This window comes from Mesocricetus auratus, unplaced genomic scaffold, assembly GCF_017639785.1.
Source record: "Mesocricetus auratus isolate SY011 unplaced genomic scaffold, BCM_Maur_2.0 Super-Scaffold_100006, whole genome shotgun sequence".
Classification (NCBI taxonomy): domain Eukaryota; kingdom Metazoa; phylum Chordata; class Mammalia; order Rodentia; family Cricetidae; genus Mesocricetus; species Mesocricetus auratus.
In genome coordinates, this window is record NW_024429190.1 from 43,544,223 (window position 1) to 43,558,461 (window position 14,239).

Below are 14,239 nucleotides of genomic sequence, written 5' to 3' on the forward strand. Positions count from 1 at the left end.
CTGTGGACGACCAGTTCAAGAGGCTTCAGGGGGAAGCAGGGACTTTAACAGCAACTGGGCTAGGAACTGTTTCTGTGAAGCTGTACTGCCTTCTGCCCTTGCCCTACGAATTTGCCTGAGGTTAGGTTTAAAACCACTGGTCTGATGGTGGAGGAGATTTCAAGACAGACTAATATGAACTGTTGCATGGTTATGCAGGCCTACAATAAAAAAGAGCAAGCCGGGCAGAAGGAAACATAAAATGTACAGTTTGAAAAGAAAAAGAGCACTGGGAACTTTAATATTGCAGCCAAGGCTTGTGCTGAAAGGAAAAAACAAGAAGAAGAATTCTCTACTCTTAGAAAGGAACAGCAAAGCCAGGCATTGGTGGCACAAGTCTCTAATCCCAGCACTCGGGAGGCAGAGGCAGGCAGATCTCTTAGTTCAAGACCAGCCTGAGTTCCAGGACAGGCTCCAAAGCCACAGAGAAACCCTGTCTCAAAAACAAACAAACAAACAAACAAAAAAGTTAAAAAATAGAAAAAAAGAGCAGCAAACAAAAGCTGCAGCATATTTGAGTCAAGGGTAACTGGATGGTGTTGCCCATATGGTGCTTGTAGATGAACTTTCTTGTGAGGATGGCCAGCCCACAAATAATGACCCGGAGACTTATTACTAACTATGACTGCTCGGCCTTAGCTTAGGCTTGTTCCTAACTAGTTCTTCTAACTTAAATGAACCCATTTCTATTCATCTCCACGTGTGTGGCTTTTACCTCTCCTCCTGCACATCTTGTTTCCTCTGTGTCTGACTGGCGACTCTGCCTTTCTTCTTTCCTGAGACCTCTGTGTCCCCGTTAAGTCCTGCCTAACCTCTTCCTGCCTATCCATTGGTCATTCAGCTCTTTATTAAACCAATCACAGCGACACATCTTCACACAGTGTAAGGGACTATTCTGCAACAGATGCTGGCTTTAGTCATGAAGGAAATATAAGTAAAGGGGTTACAGAATCTTACTGCATGGTTTCACTGAGGTCAGGCATACGACAGGGGAGTCAGTCCTTTTGTGGGGTCCCCAAAAAGCTATTGTGTGAAGCAGTGGAAAGACACAGTGGCAATTTAGACCCCAAGATGTTGGAGATGCCAGAACTGTGGGAATCTGCCAAGCAGAGCAGAAGAGCCCAAGAGAGCAGCGTGTGTTACAGGCAGCGAAGCTGGACAGGCAGTGACTAGATCTAACCCCCTGACATCAAACAAGGAGGGAGAGAATTTTGGAGTCTGCCCTGCTGGGCTCCACACTTTCTTTGCTCCAGTACTTCCTCTCCAAACCTCCATTCCTCCTTTTTGAAATGGTATATAGAGTCTGTGCCACTGTGCACCAGAAGTACGTCATTTCCTTTTGGATTTTATAGGAGGCTACAAACGGAGAGATTGTCTTGAGTCTCGGAAGAGAGGTTATACTTTTAAAACGGAGTGGAGACTGAAGGACAATGGGGACTTTTGAAGTTGGACTAAAGGCATTTTGCACTGTCACATGGCCACAGACTAGAGATGCCAGAGAGTGGAGTGTGGTAGTTCAAGCATTTGAATACTTAGCTCTCTGTTGGTGGGGCTGTCTTGGGAGATTCAGGAGATGCCTTGCAGTGGGTCACTGGGGAGTGGGCTTGAGTTATCAAAGCGCCCCCCCAGTCCCCAGTTAGTTCTCTGCTTGTTGTGAGCTGTTCAGAATGTGAGTTCGAAGCTGTTCTTGATGCCAGCTTACCTGCTGCCACACTTTCCAGCAGGATGGTGATAAAACTGTAAGCCCAATTGAAACCCTTCCTTCTCTAGGATCGCTTGGTCATTGTGTTTTATCACAGAAGTAGGAAAGTAGAGATAGAAAGGTTGAACTTCATGCTAAACTGAGCCACCCGATAAAACAGACACATAGAGATTTGTATTTTATGTAGAAAGAACATTCTTACTCCATTAGTTCCAGTCTCTGGATGACTTCAGGCCGGTCTGACTTGCCCACCTGGAAAGACTTCCATGCCTCTCAGCTGAGCTACTCAACACTAGATGGATGCATTTGAACACAGGTTTTGAGTTGACCTTTCCACTAGGAGCCAGAAAATATAGAGTGCTCACTAACTAACTTCCCTCCCTCCCTCCCACCACACACACACACACACACACACACACACACACACACACACACACACCAGACCCATCAAAGCCACTGCCTTCTTATTTTGGGTCACTTTTTCCCCAACAGTTCTAGTTTACCCTTCTTTGGTCCCATGTCTATGTGAAAAATATCAATATAAAAGCACTATGGTTATGGGTTTTCAAGTTTTCATCATCCCATGTCTCCTTGAGTTGAAGCCTGTATTTGGGGGGGGGGCACCTACTATGCGCCTTGCAAACAATTCCATAGGAATCGCATTGTGTTTCAGCTTATTCAGATCCAAGCCAAGCTATCCAAGCAGACTGCTAATGGCTGTGACCAATGAAAAGCAATTAAATGACATGAAAATCAACTTTTCTGTGCATATTTTACTCAAATACTCCACACAAGACCCCCCACCTTACATTTCAAAGATTAATAAAGGACATTGCGGTGGTATATGAACTAGGACTGGCAATTTCAATGTTGGAGGTTACCGGGTTCTAGTTTTATTGTGCTGTGCAGTTATATTAAGGAGCGAGGAATCTATGTATCACTACGTTTTAAGTAGTCCCATGCCTGAATGAGGCATCAAAGTGAGAATGGTGAACTTAAAGGGCCTTTAAAACATCTTGAAGCAATAACAAGCCATAGACTGAAGCCGGGTTGTTTTAAAACATTACACAAAACTAAAACAATTGAACCAATTTGTCCTTTGTTCTTTTTATTGCGTTCCTTATTACGTTAATGCTGTTTAAAAAGAAACTCAAAGGCATCAGACTCAAGCACCAAGCTATGCGAAATCGTCCTTTGCTCCAGTCTGCTTCAGCCAGAAAAGTGCCTTGAGGCTGCTAGCCTTCGAACACCGGGAAAGGGAAGGAAAGGAAGGGTCGCGGGGCTAAGCCCCGGGTCAGCTTGAGCTCTCGCCCCAGGTGGGAGGATCTGCCAGAAGTTTGCTAAGTTTTCTGGCCGCCTGCTGAGCCACAACCGCCTTTTCGCTCCAGGGCAGGCGGGGCCTCGGAGAGTTGCACGCCTCCGGGGGTCTCCACCTTTCCAAGAAAAGTCGCTCCAGGCTGCTCGCCCCCGGGCCTCCCCTGCAGGGTGGGCGAAAGGACAAGGGCCACCACAGAGTTCCGGAACCCAGAGCGCCAGCGCGCAGACAGCAGCGCGACCCTGTGCACCGGGCAGCGAGCGCGCTCGGAGCCACCGCGCTCGCTCTCCAACGCTGGAACTCGGGTCCTCCGCCGCGACACCCGCTCTCCCGCCCTCCTGCACTCGGCCCGGGAGGGGCCGCCCTTCCCGCGGGAGTCGGTGATTGACAGCCCCGCTCCCCCTCCTCGGCTCGCCCGCGAACCGGGGCTGTGTGTTTTGGAAGCGGTGCTGCTACGGGCCGCGGGCCGTGTGACGCCGCCAGCGGCCAGCACCGCCCTTCCTTCCCCCCGGGGCTCGGGCGGCAGCGAGGCGGCCCGGGCGGGGCGCGGGCTCTGGGAGCAGGGCGCGGGGCGGAGCGCTCGGTCGGGTGGAGGCCTAGGGTGGAGAGCCGGGCGGGGGCTGCTCACGCCCAGCCCCGAGGCCCCGCCGCGCCTCGCGGGACAGGTCGAGCCGGCGGGGCGGCGCCCTGCTCCGGGGAATAATGAGTGTCTGTCAGGCCGGCCCCGGGTGACTGGGCGGGGCGCGGGCGGGGGCGGCGCGGGAGGCGGGGGCGGGGAAGGGCAGGGCGGGGTGCGTGTTTGCCAGTGACTCGCCGACCCCTCCGGCGGCTGCCTCCACCCAAGTGGGTGGGGACCCCTCCCAGCCCGGGCGGCTGCGGCGGCTCCCGCTGCCCCTCCCTGACCCTCCCACCCGGGCTCCCAGCCTCTACTTACCCCGCCAGCCCCGGGGAGGCTCGCAGAGCGAGCGGCGCCGGCGTCATGTGACTGCCCGGAGTTGGTGCCAAGGAGCCAGAGGGGAGCCGGGAGCCGAGGCGCGCGGAGCCGCGGCCCGAGCGCAGTGCGAGCGCCTGCCGAACCGACCCCACCCGCGCGCCCGTGCGGTCGCTGTCCCTGTCCCCGACGTCGTTCGGCCCTGAGCGCTAGACCTGCCTGCCCGTGGGGTTCCGGGCGTCGGGGAGCCGGGCCTGAGTTTCCCGGTCGCTGCGCTTGGCACCGCTCTTGGCAGAGTAAGTCCCCGCGCCCTCACCTTGTCCTCCTGCGCCCCGCTTTGCGCCGCATCTGCTTGCTTCTCTCTCTTTTTTTCTTCTTTTTTTTTTTCTTTTCTCTTGGAGAAAGCGGGGCGCGGAGAACGGGTTCAGGGTGCAGCGAGGGCGCCCCCGGGCTTGGGAAAGTGCATTGGAGCCGGGGTGGAGGAACGAGGGGGAGGGGATGGCGGGCGGGATCGTGGGATGGGGGGGCCCGGTGGAGCCGGAGCCCGCGGGCGGGGCTCACCTGTGTGGTCCCCGGCCTCCCGCGCTGGGGTCCCTTCCGTGCCCTCGGAGGACCCCGCGTGCGGCCGCGTTGGAGAGAGCCAGGTAGCTGTGAGGCCGCGCGCCTGCTCCTCCCCCTCCCGCCCCGAGTCGGGGGCCCCCGCCCGCGCCCCCAGTTGCCGCCCGCCTCAGCAAACTTGGAGCCCAACCTCCGGAGGCCCTGGCGAGAAACTTGGGGGCGACTGGGATTTCAGCATCTCCTCCTTGGTACCCAGAGCGGGCTAGTTGCCGGATCATTTGGCTCGGGGAGGGGGGGACCACTGAGGTTTGGAAAGTAGTCTGCCTTTGGGGACTTGGGGAGAACCTGCCGCAGTGCCTGAAGCAGTGGATTGCAGCCTGGCTGGCTGTGGAGAACGCCTTCGGTGTTAGGGAATCGGAGCTGCGTAGGGACCACAGGACTGTTGTGTGGACCAGGACCCTTGGGACCGCCTAACATTTCAGAGTGGCTAGCTTGGAGGTGGCAGATAAGAGTTGGAATTGTCATATCCATGTCTTGAGCAGATAATGGAAACACTTGTGTGAATTTTCCTGCAGGATACAACAGTACTAGTTGAATATGAATGAGACTTTGAATAATTCAGGTTAAATGGACACTGGGAATTGTTCGCCTTGAATTTTTCAAAATAAAGTCTTTACATGGAGTCGTTGGCATTTTATTCTAAGAATTTATTTTTTCTTCTAATATTGTCCGTGACACTTTATTCGCAAGAAGTCTGGTGTATGGGGGGAAAAAGCATGAATTGGTATTATGAACTCATTTAGATTTAATACCCTCTTACTAAGCAAAATTAGGTGAGCATGGGCCATTTTTTTATAAATGAGTATTTTGTGCAAAAATTTGAGGTGTATTTTTTTAAATAAGAGAATTCTGCTTGCCTGATAATGTTTCTCACCCCAGGGAAGTCTTTAGGGGAAAAAACTGTAACATAAACATTCTAATTTTGCAACTAAGCTGTGTTTTTTGAAGATCGATCCTTCTGAGGTATTCCTCGACTTAAACGCGCATGCTAACCTTAGACTGTTAGTAGAAACCTGAAAGATGTTTGATTAATTTAAGTTCCCTAGAGAAAAGCTGCTTTCTCTTCAGTGGGCTTCGCCTGCAGACGACACCCTTGGTTAAGTCCTGTGGAGGTGCACTGTAGAGACAGATGGTTTAACCGGCCGCCAAGGAGAGTCCAAGTGTAAGAATTGAGATGTGAGAATAACAAAGAAAAGTAGCTGCTTGGTTCTCAAAGCCTTGTGTGATAGAAAAGTACATAGCCGTGGAGAAAGCTATTGTCTCTTTGCTGCAAAGTTCCTATATTAAAATCCATTCTAGTTGCTATGGGTACAGCGATGCCTTACCCCACCCCCCTTTTTTTCTTTTTAACCTGTAGTTTATGTCTACAAACTAATCCTTAAATCTCTGATAATGGAAACCTGAGTTGAGTTAAACCACCTTGGCTAACAAAGTATAAAGAAAAATACTGTGGATGGTACTTTTAATGGACTTTGCTACATTGACAGTAGACTCTCTAGTAAAGATTGATGCTGCAGTTTATGGATTGGATATCAGTTTTGGAGTAAACGAGCTGCCAGGGTAGTAGAAAATAAAAAAATTAAAAAAAATCACATCCAAAAAGGTGATTTTTAGAAGATTTATGTTGAGAACCAGTGTGTAGCAGTGTGCTCTACATTTGAAAAATAAGAAATTTCAAGTGACTATGTAGCCTAAGTCTATGTCTTCTAATTTAGCTGTGACTACAGGAGACTTTAACTTGGTCCAGCTTCGGTTCTGAGGGGTAACCCAATTGTAACTTGAATCCTTAAAGCAGTGCTCTGGCTTGATTTTCCCTAACATGTATGGTGTCTGGCTCAAATTATTATTCCAATGGAGAATTGGTCGGGGCTTGGGGGCTACTAGCCCTTGGGACCTAGCTGAAAGGGACAAAAGAAATCAGGAGAGAGGCTGGCACTAGGTAATTTGGAAGGTCTCTGCTCCCTGAAGAAGATAAAATCACATGTGCACTCGGGATGTTTACTGTGTGGCAGGTCCTATTTGTAAATAGGGCAGGTCCTCTGTATAAAGCTGGTGTTATTATTCACACCCATAGAACAAACACCTCCACCCCCCTGTTGTTGTCTTAAAAAACTCCAGCTGCTCATGAATATAGGGTCAGGGAGGGCCGGCTAAATGTTTCTCTGTGTTCGCTCTCCAGCACTGCCGGCCTGGCTGTTTCCTGTTCTTTGTTTCAAGGCTGGGGTTTGCGTCATACATTCCAAGTGGCATATGTGTGCTCTTTCCTGTTTCAGGCTGTTTTCTGGTCGATCAGTAGCCTAAACCAGGCCATGGTCCCTGCCCCTAAACTTCGTACCCCCACCCATGAGTTATCATGTCTCTACACTGCGATTGCCTAAGATGCCTGTGTTATGTCATAATGAGAAGTCGTTAACCTTTTCACACACACTCCTTGCCCCACTGTTTATTGGGGCAAATCAATACTTTTACCTTTTAAGATATATTCCATCATTGAATTATGATGTGAGGGAATTCCTACGCATATTGACACATCTAAAGGAAGTTTTTGTAATTTTCCTGTGAAGATGGGTAGAGCCATGGTTTTAAGATAGGCATATTGCCTTGAGGCTGCCAAATTTAAATCAGTATTGGTACACTATAGTTGAAGATCTTGCATTATGCCAAAGCTGCGACCCACCCTTGTTCATTTTCTCTTGGGCTGCCCAGGGTAGGCCCTGAGGATGGAGAGTTTAAATATCTTGGCCACCTGGGCTGGGTTGGAAAGCTGCTTGTTTTGGAGAAACCTCTAGAAAAGTTATTCAAGCAAAGCATGGCATGTATTGAGGGGGAATAAATCCCAGGTTTATTTCTTTTAAGGATAAAGATTAAACCAGCAGAGTAATTTTTTTTTTAAGGACAAAGAGTATACTTTATCCTAGAGTTGTTTTCCAACCCATTTTTAAATAAAAATCTTGAGGAGAGTTAGGTACTGGTTGGTTTTCTTTAATGGTAGTTTGGGAAATTGTTATCTACTTTGAAAACAGAAGGATGGTTATCTTTCATAATACCAGTTTTTTTTCAGCTTTCACTTGTGGCTTCATCAGTCTGGATAAACTGTTTAAAACTTACTGTAACAAGTTTTTGGGTTTTTTACCCCCTCTGAGCTCTTGAGAAACTGTTTTTTAAAACTGGGTTGGGTGCAGGGACTTCTATTTTCTTCAAACTTGGGGAATTGTCTTTAAAACCTAAAGGAACGATCTACAGGGATGCATAATGGAATTAATTCAGGAGACACTAACGCTCAGTCCTGAGCTGCAAGTGTTGAGAATAGGTAATTGCTTTTAAATAACCCATCCTGCTACAGTTACAAAAGAAAGATACAAATTGATACAAAGTGAAATATTCCATCTGCCTCATGTACAAAAGTTACTAGGGCCAAACAGTTGGCTAATGATACCTTAAAATCTTGGGAGTAGCAGAAATTCCCAGTAGGTTTCTTCCTTTCCGTTGGAACAAGGCAACTTAAACTATTAAGCTGATTTGTAGAACAAGAGACCTTTAAGCTGAAGCTCATAAGTCATCCACATTGAAGCAGGGTTTGTTTGTTTTATTATTATTACAAAGTTGCTAGCAGCCCAACTAGATTGGGTAGACAAGGTTTTTTCCAGATCATTCTTTCGGCTTGGGTGGGGCAGGGAAGTGGCTAATAGGATTGATTAGGGTCTAATATATTCTATCAAGTGCTGCAAGCTTTTACATGCTGTATTAAATTGTTGGGGAAATTGTCATTTTCTTTGTAGTCCCTATAATTATAAGACATAGGAACAATAGTTTCATCTCTTCACCATGTAACTCTCATCATGGCTAATTTAACTTCATTGTCTCCAGGTTCTTGCCTTTTCTTGCATTTTCTCATCTACACTTTTGCTATAAAGTGGTGGCCTTCCTCAGTGTTGCTGGTTTTACACCCATTTGCATCATTAAAAAAGATATACGCAATCTTGTCCTTTAAATAACAGGAATTATGTTTTTCTGGACATTGATCACTTTCTGAGGTGACTAGTTATCATTGATCCTAGCTTTTATGGGGAAAGAAATTCCTAGACTCTTAGGGCAATTACCACCAGATTTGCTAAATGATTGTTTTCTCAGTCTTGCCTCTGAGAGTGGGTTGGGAGAGGAGGGGATGGTTTGCAGGGTTCTCATTTCAGGCCCTGTCTTTCCAGACCCTACTTCTCATCCTGGGCTGTCATACCAGAGCTTGGAGACAGGAAACCAGACAGAGTCTGCCCTGATAAGGGAGAGTATTGTCTAAAGGAGGTAGCCCTGCTCCCCCACCCCACCCCAAAGACTCTTGAAAGTTGGTATGAAAAAGAACACTGCTTTGCAGATGCTGTGCAAATCGGGACTAGAGGTGTTTTCTCTCAAAGCAAAGGGGGATATATATTACACAGACACACACACATACACACACACACTCCTCAACTTTCCATACCGACTGTGACCTGACCATTAAAGAAACTGTCCTCTGTGCCTGGGTCTGCGTGTTTGTTGTAAAGTTCTGTGGCAAAAACTGTTTGCTGGAGGTTTTTGAAATCCATTTCCATCGTGTTGGCAGGCTGAATACATTATCATTTCCCCAGCTAATTGGGCGGGGGGGGGTTTAGACTGACAAGCAGACTCCTGGCCTGTGCACTCTGTTTAACCCCTGCTCTAGCTTCCCCCCTGATTTCAGAAGGGCGGTGCCCCAGAGGGAAGCCCTCCCAGGGGTGTCACCTTAAGTACAGCCTAGTCTGGGACATACTCCAGTTGCCAGTCTTGGAAGGTTTAGGAGTCTGGCAAGGGGTGGTAGGGATCTGGATCAGCCCCCATCCAGGGAGCACAGCTCAGCCTGGGCAGGAGGGATGGAGACTGTTGAAGTTCAGGCTCACTACCCTGGAGAGCAGCCTGGGTTTGTCTTCTGTGGCCTCCGCCACTCTTTCCAAGAAGGCTGTTGGTGTGTAATCACGGCCGTCCACCCATGTCCACTCATTTCTCTGTGCTGTACTTTATACCCGGGTACTGTCAAAGCGGCGCACCCACTCCCAGACACTTTGATCAGGGAGATCAATTCTGCTTTCCCTCTTCAAACATGGTTCTTCTGTCTCCCCTATCTCCTTAAAGGGTTCCCAGTTTGCATTTTAGGAGATGCTGGCTTCCCTGGCCTCGGACCCAAGCACGTCCCAGGCTCTCGCCTTTGTGTCTGTCTTACATGAGAAGTGTGATTTGACATCCTTACATTTGTTCATCTCCCAGGCATTTATTGAGCACCTAGTCATTAGTGCTAATCTCACATTGTGTGTAACCATTATTCTGAGTTATGCCACAGGATGGAGGGGAGCTGCCGTGAGTGATCTAACCTGAAAAGGCATTTTGAAATCTTAATTGCTGTTGGAACCTCCCCACAGCACTGCTTACCATGGACCAGTGTGTGCACCACACCCTGTGTATTGGGGAGTGACCCCAGGGTGAGGTGATTCCACCCAAAAAAAAAAAAATGGCTCCCTCCACCCAGGCTCTGCGTAACAGAAAGCCCCGGTCTGAAAACAGGCACACTTGGGTTCTTGGCTGCAGCTCCACAAATGTGGACAAGTACAAGTCACTTCTCTTCTTCCTCTGTTTCCTCGTTTCTAAAATGGGGGCGAAGACCTGACCCCGCCACCTTTGTGTAGTTACTGCGAGGATTTCCGTGTTTACTTGGGTGAAGCTGCCAATTTTTCTCAGCAGTTTTATGGACCAATGGCAGGTGCATTGGCTAGCAAGAATAGTAACCTAATTCCGGACTTTCAGAATATGTTTTTTGATCTTGTGTCCAAATATGCTTAGAAAGAAGGGCGCCACCAGGGCCACTTGGAAAGGGTTAAAATTATTCCTGTAAGGTTGTCCCTGAGTTCCATTTTCCCCAAGGACCAGTTTCTTAGAAGTCACTGTCCCACTCTTACTAGCGTGCAGTCCTGTGTCTGTGGTTGGCAGTTGAATGGTGTGCCAAATTGCCAGCCTTGAAGTCAGACAGTGAACTTGAGTTCGAGTCCTGGCTCTCCAGCTGTTCACACTTGTCGGGTTTTTTAATAAACCTCATCCTTTAAGTGTTTTCATCTGTGAAATGAGAAGGCAATTCCCACTCAAGGCCTGAACTGACAGATGCGTATGGAGTAGGACATTCGTCATGAAGGTGGTGACCAGCAGGACAGACATCCTTTGTTTTCATTGGTCAACAGAGATAATCCTCTGGTTTTGAGACAGGGTCTCTCCATGTAGCCCAGGCTGGGGTCCTGTGATCCCTCCTGAGAACTGGAACTGTTGGCATGTACTACCAGCCCAGGCAGAAGATGGTAGAGATAAGGTCTCCAGAACTGGATAGCTACTCCAGACTTAGGTGAGGGACAGCAACTTCTTAAGGAAGTTTTGATCATTAACTTCCTGTAGGGCTGGGCCCTCCCCCACCCTTGGAACAAGCTTAGGAACATTTCAAGTGTGCTCCCATGACTGCGGAAGTCCTACTCAGGGCTTGGTTGCTTGTAATTAATTATTATTGGGGGGGGAGGGGTTGCTTGTTTTGTTGTTAATGCCTTGGGCCTAGCACCGAAAGAAACACCTTTGTTCTTTCATTCCGCCTTGGGATTAGGGAAGGAGCCTCCTCAGGTGTGGGGAGGCACCTGCATGGACCCCTTTGGCTGTGCTGAGAGACACACCCAGCTTGTCTAGGTAAGAGGTGGCCAACCTGGATGTACTAGGGCACAGTCAGCTGGCCACATAGGGAGGGCCTTGAGCAGGTCTTTGAAGAATTAGGAGGATTTAGATAAGCCGGAAGAGGAGGGGGCATTCCACACTGTTGCCCAGCGTCAGGGCCAACAAAAGCCTGGGGTTGGGGAGGGGGGAGGCAGGGCCACTTGGAGAGCCTGGGCTGGGTAGGAAGCTGGTGACAGGCACTGGCAGTATTGCCCCACCCCAGCAGCTCAGGCTCCCTTGGAGGAGGGGCCAGATAAGTTAGGGACTGGTGGCAAGGGGGCTGGGCTATGTTACTGGGTCACAGACTTGGAGGTGGGGAGCCTTGAGGACCTGGCCCCCATGGCAGCGGCGGAAATGGAGAGAACGGGGCGGGGGGGGGTGGACTTCACAGATGACCCTAGGTTTCCATGGTGAAAGACCAGAAAATAAGGCGAATGGAAGGCGGGGAGGGGCAACCTCTTAGAGAAGGGGCTGGGAGGAGGAGAGGAGGGTTTGGGCTGGAGCGATGTTGCCCAGGAGTGGTTGCAAGCAATTTCTGGTTTGTGTTTACTCGTGAAGGGGAGGGCAGCTTCCCCCTGCACAGTCTTGCGTCTGAAGGTACAGTCCTGTGAGGTCAACTTCAGTGGACACTCCATGCACCAGGAACTACACCACCGCGATGGTTCCCTCTGGTTATTTTTAAGGTCCTAGCCATCCTTGCTCAGGCTGGAATTTCCAGGAACTGGTTGCCGCCTGGAGCCAGTTGGGTCCCTCCCAGCCTTCTTCCCACTCCCTGCAGGGTGGGGCCCCACGGGTGGAGACCCAGCAGGGTGGAGTGAGGTGGGTCTCCAGTGATAGGGCGTCTCGTGAGCCGGGGAGATGAGAGGCCGTGTGGCCTCAAGCAGCCCTTCTGGATTTGATTATATAACGCCTCACAGAGGAGAGCTGTGAGGGCTTAGGCAAGGCCTCAGGAGCCCGGTACACAGCAGGATTAGCCATTGCGGGTATTTTTCAACTTATCCTGGGTTGCCTGCCCTTAAAACTGAAACACAGCATTGCCAGGGAGCATAAAGGAGGCAGACAAGTGAAACCCAAGCACCAAGCGGGGCCCTTGAACTTGGAGTTCCCTGAAGGGTAGCATAGGCTTGGCTCCCCGCCCCCACCCCGTTGGAAGGGGCTGGTGTGGGAAGGTGGAGGGCTCTATGCTAGTCACCTTTGCACCTGTCCTCATGTACACGTAAAGTCAATTGCTTCACCCGCTCTTTCCGAAGTCCAGGGTGTGGGCAGACTCTTATCTGAAGCCGTGTCCTGTTTGGACAAGTTGGACTCGCCCTGGCAGCTCTCCATGGGGTGGAGCAGATGGGTGGAGGCAGAAAAGTAAAATTGGGTGGCCTGTTCACCGAGGAGAGGAGGAGGAGGGTGGACTGTTTGCTCTCTGGGTCATTATATTCCATCTGCAGAGAAATCATCCACTTCTCCCTTTCACGAAACACGGTAATGCAAACATAATTTATGAGAGGCAAAGATTTGGAGCTGTTCTGTGGGATCCTTTCAAGTCAGCTATAGAAGACTGAGGTGGGTGAAAAGACTTGGGTGGTGTGAAAACCGGACACCCTTTCAGGTAGGTACCAGCCCTAGCTCTCCTTAAGCTAGCCTCTGGCTCAGGTGTCTGCCTCTGTGTTTCTGGACTGGCCATTGCATAGTCCTCCCCATCAGTGTACTCTCTGGGAATGCTCAAAGAGTTTGCTAAAGAAAGGAAGATCACCTCCTGGGACCATGCTTGCCCTCCTGGCCAAGATACACAGAGAGCTCAGTTAGATTTTACCCCAAGGTTCTTTGGAGAGAGGGTGGAAACCATTGATACACTTCCTCATTTGAAAATTCAAACACTTGGGAGTGAAAAGGGCACTTGCCGATTATCGCCTGTTGGGTTGTCTAATGGTGCTGTTCTCTGCACACCTGGCTGAGGTTCCCTTTGAGGGAGGAGGGTGATTGGATTGTGCCTTAGGGTTAGGCTGGGTGGGAAGATAGTCACCAGCGGACCCTATGAAGACTGAAGGAAAGATTCAGGGACAGAAAGGGGAGAAAAAAGAGGAATGTTGGGCAAACCTTGGCTTGGCAAACTCGCAAGCTGAGAAGAAGTCTTGGGACTTTCTTTCCCCACCCCCAGCCATTCTCTCTCTTAGGAAGCCTTGGTACAGTGAGTCTAGACTGCTTGCTACAAGAGCTGTGTCATTTCTAGAAGCCACCTAAATGACTCCACAGGCTTCTGATACGTAATTCTGCAGTTTTGTATGCTGACAGAAATCTGACCCCTGATCCAGTTTGACCCTTAGAGTCAAAAGTAGAAGTGGGAGGGGGGACTCGGAGGGGACGTTACACTTAAATGAAAATTCAGTTTTACAGGCCCTTTCCTGAAAAATGACCTAGTTTTTCCACTGGAAAGTTGTTTGGGCAAAGGTGTTTTTTCTATATTGTTGTTTTTATTAAGCATCTCAATAATTTAGCCTTTTAAAAAAGTGGGTTTTTTCTGTTTTATCCTGCCGTCGCTTAATTCAGATTGAGAGTGTTGAGCAAAACAGAATTAAGACGTAAATGTTCACTTGACTGGAAAACAAAAAGAAAGAAAAAACAACCACATTTGAGGCTCATCATCTCTTCGATGCCCACATAAAGTGGTTAATAGGATTGCTCAACTTGGTTAAAGCCCACAAGGTTTTACAGACCCTGAGTGGGGCAGATGTCTCTTCTGCCTGTGCCTTAAGGCTCCAATGCCTGTTTTACTGCGCCACCTACTGGTTGTATTTAAAATTGTCAGTGTGGTAAGACAGGGTTTCTCAGTAGCAATGGAGTGGAGCCAATCCTGGAACTCATTCTGTAGACCAGACTGGCCTTGAACTCAGAGATC

General features: G+C 49.3%; 1 protein-coding gene across 5 annotated transcripts in view; it reads left to right on the forward strand.

Annotated features, from left to right (window-relative positions):
- Positions 1-4,144: 4,144 nt before the first annotated feature.
- Positions 4,145-14,239, forward strand: part of Klf3 (Kruppel like factor 3) — a 28,293-nt gene continuing 18,198 nt past the window's right edge. For 2 of the 5 annotated variants that reach the window (XM_005074383.4, XM_021229710.2), the window contains exon 1: positions 4,145-4,283. The gene's annotated coding sequence lies outside the window, so the exon portion shown is untranslated. Of the gene's footprint in view, positions 4,284-10,629; positions 11,000-11,078; positions 11,329-12,607; positions 12,953-14,239 lie in introns of those variants that run through there. The other 3 variants (XM_021229709.2, XM_021229708.2, XM_013116554.3) reach the window with 3 other exon arrangements.